The sequence below is a fragment of the Abramis brama genome (assembly GCF_963993115.1).
Source record: "Abramis brama genome assembly, chromosome: 3".
Lineage (NCBI taxonomy): Eukaryota > Metazoa > Chordata > Actinopteri > Cypriniformes > Leuciscidae > Abramis > Abramis brama.
In genome coordinates, this window is record NC_139965.1 from 3,137,214 (window position 1) to 3,153,535 (window position 16,322).

Sequence of the window (16,322 nt, forward strand, 5' to 3'; positions counted from 1 at the left end):
AATAGTGTCATTGTTCAGCTGAAATCTGTTCAGTGTTGATTCAGATCCACTGTAAAGATCATCATTTATTAAATTTGTTTATTTTATCTATAAAGCAGTTCTGCAGAAAACAGCGATGTCATCATCCAGCTCAGTTCAGTTCTCATTCAATAGTGTCAGTGCAGTCAAATCAATAATATTGTTGAATATTAAGTATTATTACTTAATAATAAACAATTAAGAATATCAAGGGTCGATCTTATATCAAGGGAAATCTGTGATTTATTCTGCTTTGTTTTTATTTTATTTTTGGTGAGATTTACCTTTTTATAAAATTAATGCTACATTTGTTTATATATATCATTGTAGATTTATTTCTACATTGATTTATTAAATTGTCTTAATTTGTCTATTTATACTACTACATACACTCACCTAAAGGATTATTAGGAACACCATACTAATGCTGTGTTCGACCCCCTTTCGCCTTCAGAACTGCCTTAATTCTACGTGGCATTGATTCAACAAGGTGCTGAAAGCATTCTTTAGAAATGTTGGCCCATATTGATAGGATAGCATCTTGCAGTTGATGGAGATTTGTGGGATGCACATCCAGGGCACGGAGCTCCCGTTCCACCACATCCCAAAGATGCTCTATTGGGTTGAGATCTGGTGACTTTGGGGGCCATTTTAGTACAGTGAACTCATTGTCATGTTCAAGAAACCAATTTGAAATGATTCGAGCTTTGTGACATGGTGCATTATCCTGCTGGAAGTAGCCATCAGAGGATGGGTACATGGTGGTCATAAAGGGATGGACATGGTCAGAAACAATGCTCAGGTAGGCCGTGGCATTTAAACGATGCCCAATTGGCACTAAGGGGCCTAAAGTGTGCCAAGAAAACATCCCCCACACCATTACACCACCACCACCAGCCTGCACAGTGGTAACAAGGCATGATGGATCCATGTTCTCATTCTGTTTACGCCAAATTCTGACTCTACCATCTGAATGTCTCAACAGAAATCGAGACTCATCAGACCAGGCAACATTTTTCCAGTCTTCAACTGTCCAATTTTGGTGAGCTCGTGCAAATTGTAGCCTCTTTTTCCTATTTGTAGTGGAGATGAGTGGTACCCGGTGGGGTCTTCTGCTGTTGTAGCCCATCCGCCTCAAGGTTGTGCGTGTTGTGGCTTCACAAATGCTTTGCTGCATACCTCGGTTGTAACGAGTGGTTATTTCAGTCAAAGTTGCTCTTCTATCAGCTTGAATAAGTCAGCCCATTCTCCTCTGACCTCTAGCATCAACAAGGCATTTTCGCCCACAGGACTGCCGTTTACTGGATGTTTTTCCCTTTTCACACCATTCTTTGTAAACCCTAGAAATGGTTGTGCGTGAAAATCCCAGTAACTGAGCAGATTGTGAAATACTCAGACCGGCCCGTCTGGCACCAACAACCATGCCACGCTCAAAATTGCTTAAATCACCTTTCTTTCCCATTCTGACATTTCATTCTGACAGTTCAGGAGATTGTCTTGACCAGGACCACACCCCTAAATGCATTGAAGCAACTGCCATGTGATTGGTTGATTAGATAATTGCATTAATGAGAAATTGAACAGGTGTTCCTAATAATCCTTTAGGTGAGTGTATATAGAAACACAATTTGACTAATAACTTGATAATGCTCCAGAATGGCTTTATCTGTAATATGACAATGTTTTAATCAGGCTTTGCAGTGATATCATAAAGCTTCTTTTAGACATGAAGATTTGAGTTTATCATCATATTTTGCTCTAAATCAGTTTAGTATGAATGTTATTTTCAGTTGGGATCTGCTCTTGCTGATAGAGGATTCACAAATGTGACACTGCGATGGTCTCAAACTCCTAAACGGGTGATCCAGAAGGTGAACGATGCTAAACGTGAGTCTTATAATGACTTATAAAATAATCTGCACAAATAGGAATGATTATTAAATTGGTAAGAGATGTAATGAGCAAATATTTTTGTTTACAGGTCATTGTGGTAAAGAAAATTAATACCCTGGAAATCAACACTTTCTTCAATTCACTAAATTCACATGCATTAAAGACAATGAATCTGATTCTAAATACATTGTCTAAAATTTCTTCATAATTATGAGTTAACAATGTAAAGACTCTCCTCTTATTCTCTCCTCTTATTACTCTCCTTACTGTTATTCACATCTTTAAGGACTATAAAACATCTTGTCTAATTGTCAACAAATATACATATATATAGAGTAATAAATATAATGAAAATAATTAAATACATGTCAAATTTACATTCACACAACCCACAAGTGTAATTAAAATTAGTGACAGTTTTCTGCATATTCACTTTATTTTTATTGCAATATCTATACATTGTACATTGACTTGTTTCTCAGACTTTATTTATTTTGGGAAATTTTCCATCGTTTCTCAACACTTTTAAAACACTGTATAGCTGACACGAAAGTGGCGCTGAAGTCACGCGTCTTTTGCTTCAGCGGTCGATCGATTAGGATTAACTATCACTGATCATATTTCCTTCTAGCTCTCTCAAACTGTATGTTGTGCATTGAAGTTTTCCAGTAGATGGTGCCGTTCACCTTTCTGTGTAGTTATATGGAGGAACGTTGCAGAAATGTGAAGGTCTGGTGAGGATACATAGTGTTTAAGTTTGCCTTCATCAGGTGTTTCTCTGTCTTTTCTAATTCTATTTTTATTCTCAACTCAAGAAATATTGCCCGTTTGCAGGTAACGTGCATGTGTATATTATGAAATGATCAAAATATTGAAATTGTCAACATGAGTCATTCTGCAGTGTAGAGCCAAATTTTGAATAACAAGTTGGTCATGACCCTGTGTGACTAGTCCACCGATGATAATTTAATTGTTTGCCATAGATTGGTTTATCATAATTCAACCTCTATCATGTGTCAGAGAGTGTTCATGAGCTAAAAATGTGTGCAATAGTTAACTTCACCCCAGGGGTCAATAAAGTTTAAACCTTTTTTAATGGTCAGTTACAATTATTTTTCTTGACTTTTAAAATGCAATTCTGCTTATTCACTGGTCCTTTTAAATACATTGCCATCAGACTGAATGTTCTTCAGTATCTGCTCTGTCTGAAGAACAGAAATTACTTTTATAACTCAATTATGGTAAGTATACTCTCTTGTACAGTATATAGAATCTATATTGGTAATTCCCTTTAGATACTTACTCTATGAACTCACTTTATCTTCAACCCAGGATCATAAACATTTTGACCTGATTTCACCTCCACTCTTACTGTGGGAACATAGAAACACACACACAATGAATGGAAACTGTTACTAGCAGATTTGTTTCATGTGTTCAGCTTGATTAAGCCTAAAACAAGTGAAAAAAATCCATTTCCAGCCCGGTGTGATGGCAGGGCTCTTTCGAGCGCGATCGGAATCAGGTAAAACATAGCAAAAGCCACTGCTGAGCCTAGTGCATAAACGCCGATGCAAATGATTGAGAGTTGACAATTCAAAGTTTGCATAAAAATGAATGTAAACGCATCATGGATGGATTCCCACTAACGCCTCTCGCTCTGGTGTATAAATGGGCCAGTTAATTTTTTTTATGTGTTTGATAGAATTTGTTTCTTTGTGAAGTTAATTCATTCTTTCATGCATTCTAACACTTTTACATAATATAACAAAATTATAAAATGTTAAACGGCTAGAGATCACAAATAACACTTTTAGCAGTCTTTAAAAACAGCAAGAGTTGGAAGCTGTTCTCACTCCAAAAACGTTGGGTCATGTTTTCTACGCAAATGCCTGTTGGGAATTTTTTTGGGGTTATTTTTTCCAGTGTTTGGTAGCTTTTGTGTTAGCCAGGCATTGGTCAGTGTCTGGGTCAATCTCACTGACAGCGGCAGCGTAAGAGCACAGGCTTTTTGCTGTACATTATTTCAGAATTTAATGAAATTTCAGTCAGGTAAACGCATCAGTCAGTGTTCTGCCCTTACTAAAATTTGGGTAGGACTTCTAGCTTGGCAGACAGCTAACAGGTTCTTCAATAAACACCCAGGAAGCAGTAGGACGTTTAGGATGTTTTATCAGAAGCACTGTGAAACTGCAATACAGAAATACAAATGTACATATTAATAAACTTGAATAGGTTAAATTCTTATTAACACAGGATTAAATACTACTTTGAAAAGCACAAAATACAGTAACACACTAAATTTACCCATTAACCACACATGGTTATATAGCGATTAGCATGAATGCTAACTTAACATGGAAAACGCCATAGACAGGCTAACGCGATTAGCATCTTTACCATTTTTAACACTTTTCACACAAATATGTAATTCAAACGGTCTTTACTTAAGGTTGTCATGAAAATGCAACTTTAACCATCACTTACAGACATAAGTTCTTCAGAGTTATGAAGACAAAAACGTGTAAAAGATGATGAAAAGTGCTCAGCTGTGCTTCAGGGTTGTTGCATGCATTGAGAACTACGGCAAGTCTAAAGAGACAAACAGCACGGTGTAGTAATTCTTCTACCTGCTTTCTTAAAGGAGAAGCACACTTTCTTAAAGGAGCAGCACACTCCCCGCCTGGTATAATATAGTATACCACTATGTCTCCCTGAATAAAAGAACGACTTCTGAGATGGGTCTTGAATAAACTCTAGCAGAACCTCCTTGAACTACCCTAACCTCCACTTGGCGAACTCTACCATCTCGGCCAGGAAACGTATTGACTATCAGACCCATAGGCCATTCATTCCGCCTGGCTCCCTTGTCTTTAAGAAGCACGACATCTCCAAATTGTAAGTTGGGTTGACTTGTCTGCCATTTCCGTCTTGGTTGTAGTGTGGCAAGGTATTCCTGACGCCATTGTTTCCAGAAGTGATCCGCAAGGTTTTGGACCTGCTTCCATTGACTCCGGTAAAGATCCTTTAAGTCAAAGTATCCCAAAGGAGCGGTCAGTGAATCTGTTTTCTGTGTCAAAAGCATGGCAGGCGTGAGGACAGCAGGACTGTGTGGATCTGATGACACTGGGACTATTGGCCTTGCGTTCATTATAGCAACAACTTCGGCCAATAGCGTGACTAAGACCTCATGTGAGAGTTTGGGGGAGTGCACCTTGAGTAGCATGGCATCCAGAATGCGGCGAGCAACACCTATCATTCTTTCCCATGCCCCACCCATGTGAGAAGAGTGGGGTACATTGAAGTCCCAAGTACAGCCTTGTTCCTTGAGATAAGACTGAAGCTCTGCCTCTTGTGGCGTTATTCCTAGTTCTCTACAGGCACCGACAAAGTTTGTTCCGCGATCGGAACGAAAGAGCTTTTCTGGTCCTCTGATAGCGGTGAATCTCCTTAGAGCATTTATGAAGCTCGATGTTGATAGAGACTCCACTACCTCTATGTGCACTGCTCTTGTGACTAGACAAGTAAACAACACTGCCCAGCGTTTTCCTTCAGAAAGACCTCCTCTGGTGCGACGAGCACAAACTGTCCACGGGCCAAACACGTCCATCCCGACATGAGTAAATGGAGGAACTTGGGTAACTCGATCGACAGGTAGGTTGGACATTTTTTGCATTTCTGTCTCGCCTCTTAACTTCAAACAAGTAACACATTTGTGTAGGACACTTGAAACCAGTCTCTTTCCTCCCAAAATCCATAAACCGGCAGACCGAATGGCGCCTTCGGTGATGTGTCTGCCTTGGTGTGCGACTCGTTCATGGTAAAAACGCACCAACAGTGTTGCAATGTGATGGAATTTAGGGATGATTATTGGATGTTTCTCTTCCCAAGAAATTGCGGCGGAGGACAGGCGACCACCTATTCTCAACAAACCGTCAGTGTCCATGATGGGATCAAGTTTTCTGAGATGGCTGTGTTTTGACACACTCTCTCCTTTGGACAAATTTTTAATTTCCTCTTTGAAGATTTCGTGTTGTACACAACGGATTATTATAGTCCTTGCCTGTGAGAGACTGTCCATCTTTGTTTCGTCCAAAGTCTTAAAGCAAGATCTGACTTTCTGAATAAGTCTAGCTACTCCAAGGGTCAGTTGCTTCCAGCTGGAAAAGCGCTCGAATCTGTGCGAGCCAAGGTGAGCTTTGGAAACATTAGTAGCCAGGGTTGTAATCAGGGGACGCACATCTGCGTCCAAGTCTGGTTCCACGAGCTCGAAGACTTCCTGCTGAGACGAAGCAGCGTTATCTTTCTTTTTGAGAAAGGGGGGTCCACAAAACCAGTTGGTTTCCTTCAAGAGAGTAGCTGGTATGTCTCGTGTGCCGTGATCTGCAGGATTGTGTCCTGTGTTGATAAAATGCCATTGTTCGGACCATGTTGACTTTCGGATGGGTGCTACTCTGTTGGCAACATATACGTAAAACCTTCTGTTAGTGTTGTATATATAACCAAGCACTACTCTACTATCTGTGTAGAACTTAACTGTGTGCACCTTCATGTCCAACTCTTCCACCAACGTGTCTGCAAGCTCTACCGCGAGTACGGCTGCACAAAGCTCCAGACGTGGTACAGTGTGGCACTGTTTTGGAGCCAATTTGGACTTCCCCATGCAGAATCCAACCTGAATGTTTCCCTGATTGTCAACTGTTCTGATGTAAGCTACTGCAGAGATAGCTGTGGTAGAGGCGTCAGAAAAGACACATAGTTCCCTGGATTGTGTAGAGACCAAAGAAACGGGTAAGTATGACCGTGGAATCTGAAGCTGCTCGAGTGCAATGAGCGAATCTTTCCAGGTCTTCCACCTTGTCTTTTTTTCGCCAGGCAATGGGGCATCCCATTCACAATACTCTGATGAAAGTTCTCTGACAAGTGACTTCCCTTGTATTGTTATTGGAGCCACAAAACCAAGTGGGTCGAACAGACTGTTGACTGTTGAGAGAACACCCCTGCGCGTAAATGGTTTCTCTTCTCTGGAGACGAAGAAAGTGAAGCTGTCGCTCTGAAGGTTCCAGTTGAGCCCTAAGCTTCTCTGCACAGGTAGAGGGTCTACCCCCAGTGCTAAACCCTTTAGCTCTTTAGCCCGTTCTTCGGGTGGGAATGCCTCCATCACAGCCTTGTGATTGGATGCTATTTTGTGTAGTTGAATGTTTGAAACTGCTAACATTTCTTTAGTCTGTTTTAGTACATGAATGGCGAGGTCACTGGTAGGAAATGAGGCCAAACCGTCATCCACGTAAAAATCTCTCAAGACAAACTGTTTTGCCTCCAGGCCATATTCGTCTTCCTCTTGTAGAGCAGCTCTTCTTAAACCATATATGGCAACGGCTGGAGAGGGGCTATTTCCAAATACATGGACAGTCATGCGGTACTCTGCAACCTCTCTGGCAGGGTCGTTGTTCTGAAACCAGAGGAACCGCAGGAAATCACGATGCTCCTCGCAGACCCTGAAGCAGTAGAACATCTGCTCTATGTCTGCTACTACAGCAACCGGTTCTTTACGGAAGCGAGTAAGTACCCCAAGGAGCGAGTTGTTTAAATCAGGGCCGCTCAAAAGGATGTCATTCAGGGAAATACCATCATGCTTAGCACTGGAGTCAAATACAGCTCGAATCTGACCTGGCTTGCGTGGATGGTAAACCCCAAAAATTGGTAAATACCAGCGTTCTTGGTCTCGGGGGAGCAGGGGAGCTGGTTCTGCATGTCCTGATTCAAAGATTCTCTGCATGAATGCAAGCATGTGTTCTCTCATTTCCTGACTTCTTTCCATCCTACGGCGTAGTGTCTTGAAACGGTTTTCTGCTTGTACTCTATTGTTGGGAAGTTTGCGCCTTGGTTCTCTGAAGGGCAATGGAGCCACCCAACTGTTTGAGTCGTCCATAAACATCTTTTTGTCCATGATTTCCAGAAAGATCTTATCTTCCACAGACATAGCAGGCTTGTCATCCTGGGACGTTTGCTGGAAGACTCCTTTACCAAGACAATCCGTTTCACTAAACAGGTTGTCAACATCTGCGAGACGTGCAACTCCAGGTTGAAGTACTTGAACATCCACCTTCTCTTTGATGTAAAGCTTACTTGGACAAGGATCAAAAAGAGATGGACGGCCGTTACTCAGTATGTTAGTCTTGTAGACACTGATGGAGTCTGGTTTGTGAGCTGACCCCAAACACACTTCTCCTATGATAACCCAGCCCAGATCGAGGCGTTGGGCATAGGGTGCGTTATGAGGTCCGTTGCACTGCTCTCGGACTTTATGCACTCTTGGTACATCACGTCCGAGTAGGATAAGGATGGCTGCTGTGGGATCGAGTGGAGGGATCTTGCCCACAACGCTTTTGAGATGAGAATAGTGTTTGGCGATCTCTGGCGTGGGAATTTCTGACCTATCATCCGGCAACATATCACATTCGATCAGAGATGGGAGTGGGATCTGATTCTTACCATCTAAAGACTCCATGACGAAATTGTTAGCTCGTCGCCCTATGGTATCAATGACTCCTGAGCATGTCTTCAATGTGTATGAAGCTGAACCTTCCTTGATGTCAAAGAGCTCAAAAAACTCACTTCTTGCCAAAGATCTGTTACTCTGTTCGTCGACAACAGCGTAGGTTCTCACGGCTCTTTCTCTATGGCCTACTGGGTAAACACTGACAAGACAGATTTTTGCACATGACCTTGACCTGGAAGCAGTCCCACATATGTCTGTGCATTTGGATGTGATAGCTAAAGAGGCTCCTTCCCTTTGCTCCCCGCCTTGATCTTTCGCCATTACAGGGGCTCCAGAAGTCCACGGAGCTGGTCCCGGATGAAGTGCTGTTGGGTGACTATCACTATTGCACTCTCTGCATTGAATGTTTTTGTCGCAGTTCTTGGCTAGGTGACTGGATGAAGCACAACACCTGTAACAGATGTTCTTGTCCCTAAGGTAGGTTTTTCTCTCATCCAAAGGTTTGCTTCGGAAACCACGGCACTTCCTCAGGGGATGTGGTTTGAGGTGTAGGGGACACTGCTTGTCTAGGTCGATCGGTGCTTTTTCTCCCGAGTTGTCTTGATGGTTGTCAGTGTCTACTGAGACGTCCGTCCTCCTGACAGAAACAGGTGTTCTTAAGTTTTGTTTAAAGGGTCTTTCAGTTTTGTTCATGCTTGGACCAGTAAGTAATGCGAAGCTCGGGTCGTTCAGAATCTTGGCTTGGTCACAGACAAACTTTGCAAATATAGAGAATGGTGGGTATGGAACTCTGTAGGCTTCTTTGTAACGAGATGCTAGAGAGACCCACTTGTCAAGCAGGGAGTATGGCAGTTTCTGAACAATTGGAGTGATGCCACGAGATGTATCCAGGTAACTGAGCCCAGTTAAGAAGCCATCTGCTCTGGCAGCCTCTAGCTCCAAAAGAATGTCTCCAAATTCTCTCAGCTTTTGATTGTCTCTGTTGCTGATTTTTGGAAAATCCTCTATTTTCCTGAAGAGAGCATTTTCTATGGCTTCTGGCGATCCAAAGCAGTCCTCCAGCCTTTGCCACACCATATTCACACCCGCTGCTGCATCATGGATATGAACCGCTCTTATCCTCCTTGCCTGCTCGGAAGAATTTGGTCCTAGCCATTTGCAAAGGAGATCTAACTCCTCTCTTGGTGCTAGGTGTAGGCTCTCTATAGAGCTGTAGAAGGATGCCTTCCAGGCCCTATAGTTCTCTGGTTGGTCGTCGTACTTTAGTAGCCCTGAGCTCACCATTTCGCGGCGTACCAAATACTTGGCTAAGTCTGACATAGCTGCTGAACCAGACTCGGGCTCTCTGGAAGCAAATGTTGAATAAGGCTGAGAAGGTTGGTCATGGTTGCCTGATAGTGTAGCCATGTGTGAGTGATCTCTATGGCTAGAACTTCCTCGTAGTGGAGATGAATGATATGGACGCTCAAAGTCGTACAGAGCGGACTTATATGGACTTTGATGGTGGCAACTCGAAGGAGCTTGTTCTTGAATGAATGTGTATTGAGCAGGTAATTCCTGAAACTCGTGGACGCTGATTTCATTTGACTGCGTGGTACCCTTCTCCATGCATCTTTTAACTGGCTCACCAACTTCCATTGCTAGCTGGCGTGTTGGTGTTGGCACCGGTTCTTGGGGTTGCGAGTCATGGTGAGAGTGGTCAGATTTTGGATTCGTTGCAAAACCCTGCTCAACGCATTCACTCTTTAAGCTAATGCGATCAGGATCCCCTACTTCGTTCTCAGCAGCTGCCTCTAAAACTTCAGCTTCAGCATTGGCAGCTGCAGCAGCACTCTCTAGTCGCAGAGTGTGGAGGTTTGCTTCAAGCTCTGCTTTCTTCCTAGCAGCCACAGCTGCAGCTTTCTGTTGTTCTTCCTCGATATATGCTTGTGCTTTAAGCATGTGTGCTTCTTTTTGAGCAAATGATGCTTGAGTGCGAGCAGCCTCTGCCTTCGCACGTGCTCTGGCTGCTATAACACTTGCTGAAGAAGACCGGCTGCTACGTGAAGTGTTAGAGCATTGGGATCGTATCTCGAGATCTTCCATAGTGAAGGCAGCTTTATTGAAGATTGCTGTGCATTTCCACGTGGCAACACGTTTCAGATGTAACCCGTCGAATTATGTCTTTTCACTATTCTGCCCTTACTAAAATTTGGGTAGGACTTCTAGCTTGGCAGACAGCTAACAGGTTCTTCAATAAACACCCAGGAAGCAGTAGGACGTTTAGGATGTTTTATCAGAAGCACTGTGAAACTGCAATACAGAAATACAAATGTACATATTAATAAACTTGAATAGGTTAAATTCTTATTAACACAGGATTAAATACTACTTTGAAAAGCACAAAATACAGTAACACTAAATTTACCCATTAACCACACATGGTTATATAGCGATTAGCATGAATGCTAACTTAACATGGAAAACGCCATAGACAGGCTAACGCGATTAGCATCTTTACCATTTTTAACACTTTTCACACAAATATGTAATTCAAACGGTCTTTACTTAAGGTTGTCATGAAAATGCAACTTTAACCATCACTTACAGACATAAGTTCTTCAGAGTTATGAAGACAAAAACGTGTAAAAGATGATGAAAAGTGCTCAGCTGTGCTTCAGGGTTGTTGCATGCATTGAGAACTACGGCAAGTCTAAAGAGACAAACAGCACGGTGTAGTAATTCTTCTACCTGCTTTCTTAAAGGAGAAGCACACTTTCTTAAAGGAGCAGCACAGTCAGCATTGGTCCGCTTCGCATAATGGAAACGCCTTTTGCCTTTCCTAAAATAAACTGAATTTACTTGTTATAATGCTGAACCCAATTACTTTGGATGTCAAAATATGTTCTCAGAACTGTGTGCTGTTTGTTTAAGTGCGGTTAAAAGAGAATCAATCACGACATCGTGCAGCAATCAGAAACGTGAGACGACGGACTGTGGTTTGCACTTCCTAGTTCCCCTGCCGAAATGACTGTAACCGAGATAACCGAGAATGGTTAATTACACTTGAATTAAAATGTACTTTTAAATGTTAAATGTTTATGTCAAAAATGTTTAAATGAAATTTAAATCTTGGCAATATTGTTTACATTAATAAAAGCTGTATAAAATGTGCTGTAGCCTAATAACATCTGTATTCATCCCAAATGAAGTACACAAACTGGTTTTTACTGTATTTTGCAAGTTTTTACAGGAAAAGGTTAATCTGGAAATGTTAACCCATGCATGATGTAAAAATGAACGACACTCTTAAAAATTAAGGCTCTTTAATGGCATCGATGGTTCCATGAAGAACCTTTAACACCCACGGAAACCTTTCCATTTGCACAAAAATATCTTTATGGTTTAAAAAGGTTCTTTAGATTATTAAAATGTTCTTCATACTAAGAAAAAATGGTTCTTTTAAGAACTGATCACTGAAATAAAATTTGTTATGACTGCATTTCCTACTACTCAATTATGAAAAAAGAGTTTCTAATTATTGGACAAAAATCCTCTGCACATAGTAACCTAGAATACTGTCAAACATTTGATGGCTGCTCTGTCAAGTCTTCATCGTCGGTTAGGAACCTGGGTCAAGTCAAGTCATTTATCTATATATAGAGCTTTTTACAATACAGATTGTTTCAAAGCAACTTTACAGAGATACTTTACAGTCACAGTCCAGCATAAGTTCAGTGATGTTTCATTTTTGTTTTAAAGGAACACTCCACCGTTTTTTGAAATAGGGCTTATTCACCTTCTTTCCTAGATTTAGACAGGTGGGCAAATGCATTTTTGTATCAGTGCATGCATTGTTTTAGTTTGACAGGGTCGGCGCTAGCTTAGCTTAGTATAATGAATGGAATCCTCAGTTGCCAGCTAGCATGTCCTGAGTAAAAGTGACATAAAAAACACCTAATTATTTCTTGTGGCCTGCGTATTCACAACGAGTACAAATAGCGATGCAGATTAACACTAGGCGATTTCCTATGCAGATATTGACTTGGGACTATATTAGGGGGAAGCACAGGCGAAGCACTGCTACTTGGGCGCAGAGATATCACGCCCAAGTAGCAGTGCTTCGCCTGTGCTTCCCCCTAATATAGTCCTTAATATATAAGTCAATATCTGCCTAGGAAATCGCCTAGTGTTAATCTGCATCGCTATTTGTACTCGTTGTGAATACGCAGGCCACAAGAAGTAATTAGGTGGGTTTTTTTTATTTTTTATATCACTTTTACTCAGGACATGCTAGCTGGCAACAAAGGATTCCATTCATTATGCTAAGCTAAGCTAGCGCCGACCCTGTCAAACTAAAACAATGCATGCACTGAGACAAAAATGCATTTGCCCACCTATCTAAATGTAGGAAAGAAGGTGAATAAGCCCTATTTCAAAAAACGGTAGAGTGTTCTTTTAAAAAAAAGTTATTAATTTAGTTAATTTATATATATATATATATATATATATATATATATATATATATATATATATAAATTAGCATTTCTCCCTTTCTTAGCATTCAGCGGCCAGCTCTGCTAGTAGCTTCAGGAGTAAAAAAAACACTCTGTGGCTTCATCTGCCCAGGACAAGGACCTGATGCTCAAATTATCAGGCTCTGAGAGTTACGTACTTTGGGCATCAAGGCAGGAGAATCAGAGGCCGAGCCGTGGCCAAATTAAATATCGAGTGGCCTACAGAGAAACAGGAGACTTTAAAGAAGAGTAAGCTCGATAAACGTTTCCTGCAGGCTCGGTCACAGCCGTTGCACCAGAGCCTTCCTTTTTTCACTGATCTCCAGACCGAGGTGTCGAGATCGTGGAATAAGCCGTTCCACATTAAAACGTCCACATTTATTCATCAATTTTGGGCTTGAAAGAGAGCGGCTATGGGGTGACGCCGCGGGTGGAAGAGACGTTGGCATCATATCTTTCACCCGACGCTGCGTCATCCCTAAAGGCTCCGGCGTTGCTTTACAAATCCTGCCGTACTACATCGGCTTTGGTGGGAGAGAGATGACTTTGCCGAGCGGCAGACCTGTCTCTACATGCAGGCCCGTCGCAACAAGGCAAGCAAACCAAGCAAACCAAGCAATTGCTTGGGGCCCCGAGCTGGCCAGGGGCCCCAAGACAACGACTGGTTAAGAATAAAATGCAACGACAAACTGTGAGCGCCCCTTTGATAGTCAATGCAGTAAAGTGCAATGACACTGTTATCGGGATCCCCCTCAAGGGGGCCCCTCTCAGTAGTCGCTGACAGCAGCCAGCCAACCACGTGATCTCTGCTGCCGGTAAAATACAAAAATACGACTCGCAGTCACCGCAGCCACTCGCTGACTCGCACGCGTGACGCATCACACCTGCTGTGCGTGCTGTACTATTCTGTAGCTTAAGTGCAACATGGAGCTTGAAGAAGCAAATTAAAAATTAAAACAGGAGAATTAACTTTGAGCAAGTTTGGAGGAAAATCGGAGGTATGGAAACATTTTAAACTAGTCGTGGGTGACAACATATGTTTTGGCTCTGTCTCGTGCATTAAATGCGGCACGCTGCTCGCCTATGACAGCAAAAAACGGGGACTTCGACGATGAACAAACACATGAAGCAGTTTTGCCATGACAAATTATGATAGTAGTCAGCCTCAGCCCTCAATGTCATCTTTTGTTACTTTTCCGATCCATTAAATTATTTCTGAATAAACAGACAACGCAGTTTAGGCTACATGCTTCTTCCTTGTCGCATTATTCATTAAGATAATAATTAATAAATGCACACACAATTATGAACTTGATAAATGTTACAGATATGTTTTACTATGCACAAACAAATGCCTTTCAACTTACATGTGCAAAATTCAGAATTAAATGAATGTGCTGCAATTTGTACAAAAAGAGAGTCTGTATAGCCTACGTGTTTCAGCCATTAAATAAGCACATTTAGTTTCAAGTTTGTTAAGTTTTGTTTTGAAGAAAGCTTTTCTTTAAAGTGAATTTCATTTAGTATAAATTGTATGTTAATTTTAATACATTTTTCATCAACCAATTGCCTGGATTTAATACATAAAAAGCAATATAGCAGACAATATAACGCTGGTGCGCCACGGACACGGACACCATTTGAAACTCGTAAACATTATTTATTTATGAACAGTAGCCTATATGCAACAGCAGTATTTGCACTGTAAACATTTTTCATTTATATAAAGTTTTGGTTGGTTGGTTGGGGCCTTTAGGTTGGTTGGAGGGGTCTCCATGTCCATTTTGCTTGGGGCCCCCAAATTCCTTCAAACGGCCCTGTCTACATGCTACTAAGGAGACGGCCCGTGCCATCGGCCGCTCCATGGCAGCATTAGTAGCCACAGAGAGACACTTGTGGCTGAACCTGTCAGGCACTGGGAAGAAGGACAGGGCTTTCCTCCTCGATGCCCCGCTTTCACATACTGACCTTTTCGGTGACACTGTGAACACTGTCGTTGAGAGGATTTAGGAGGCAAAGCGACAGTCAGCCACATTTAAACAGCTAATCCACCGTATTCTTTCCAGATCTCATGTGGCTGCTGCCAGTGAGTCAGTCGCCTGCTACTCGTACCTGCAACAGCAGAGTACACAAAACACCTGGGGTTCGAGGCAGGATTCTCAGCCAAAGCCCTCCAAACCAAAGGCAGATCTGAGGACTGTCATTCAGGCAAGGAAGGCTTCGGCTAAGAGGCTCTGCCGCGATGATCAGGACAGCCCCAATGTACGCATCGGTTTCTAGCGAATGCAAATCGCAGTGTCCACCCGAAAACATCGCGGTCCTGTCGAGATTCGCTTCCTCTCATGAGGCTTGTTGAAAATCTTATTCGGTTGTTACCAGCTGATCAGTTGCATCAAGGCACCGAAGCTGTGCTACACACAACACCCGGGGTGAGTCTCGAGAGACTGATCCCCCTAGTAGAATATCTAGACACCTGAGAAGGTCTTCAAAATATATCTCAGTGAGTCATGCACACCGTGGAAAAGGGTTACAGAATTCAGTTTGAGTATCGTCCAGCGAAATTCAGCATGGTAGTTCTTACTATTGTCAAACACGAGCAAGGTCGGGTCATGGAACAGGAACTTCAGTCCCTCTTCAGGCCATAGAGCATGTTCCTCTTCATGAGAGGGAGGCCGGTTTCTATCGGGTTCTATAGCAGCTGGTCTGAAAAACAACAAATATTAATATGAAAAAAGAGAGATTATATTTATATATATATATATATATATATATATACTGTATGATGAATGATTTGTTTTCTTTTTAAGAATGACAGTATGCTGAGTACAATGTACTTGGTGGGTAATATAATCAAACCCTTCACAGATTCAGCAGTTTGAAATGTATGCTCTCTTATAAGCATCCCTTTTAACAATTTAAACGTATAGTATGGAATTTTTCACCACTAGGGGTCGCTAACCTCTTTACAATAACGAAGGCGTAGTTTGATGACGCAACATTTGCTAAGAATTATGGATCTTGTCGTTAACGTCAAGCCAACTGATCTAATAATTTTTATGGATGAGTAAATACATCGATGCTTTAATCATGACTGTGATATGAAGCAGTTCGGGATTGCTAAGAGACAGCTATCAGCTCCACACGCGACGCGAGTCCCGCAGATATAAAAGGAATGGACATTTCATTCTACCGAACTACACGCAAGTGCAGAATTACTACTCACAGGTCAGTTTATTAGACAAAGTAAACTTGTGAGGTAACGCAGCGCTGTTTCACTTGGTCTAACATTACACTATCACACTAAACTGCATTTGAATGTGTTTAAATGTATGTGTTAGTTTGTCTGTATGAGATTAGCAGTAAGCTAGATCAACATTAGAATAACATACAGATCATATTCTAACATTTTATCA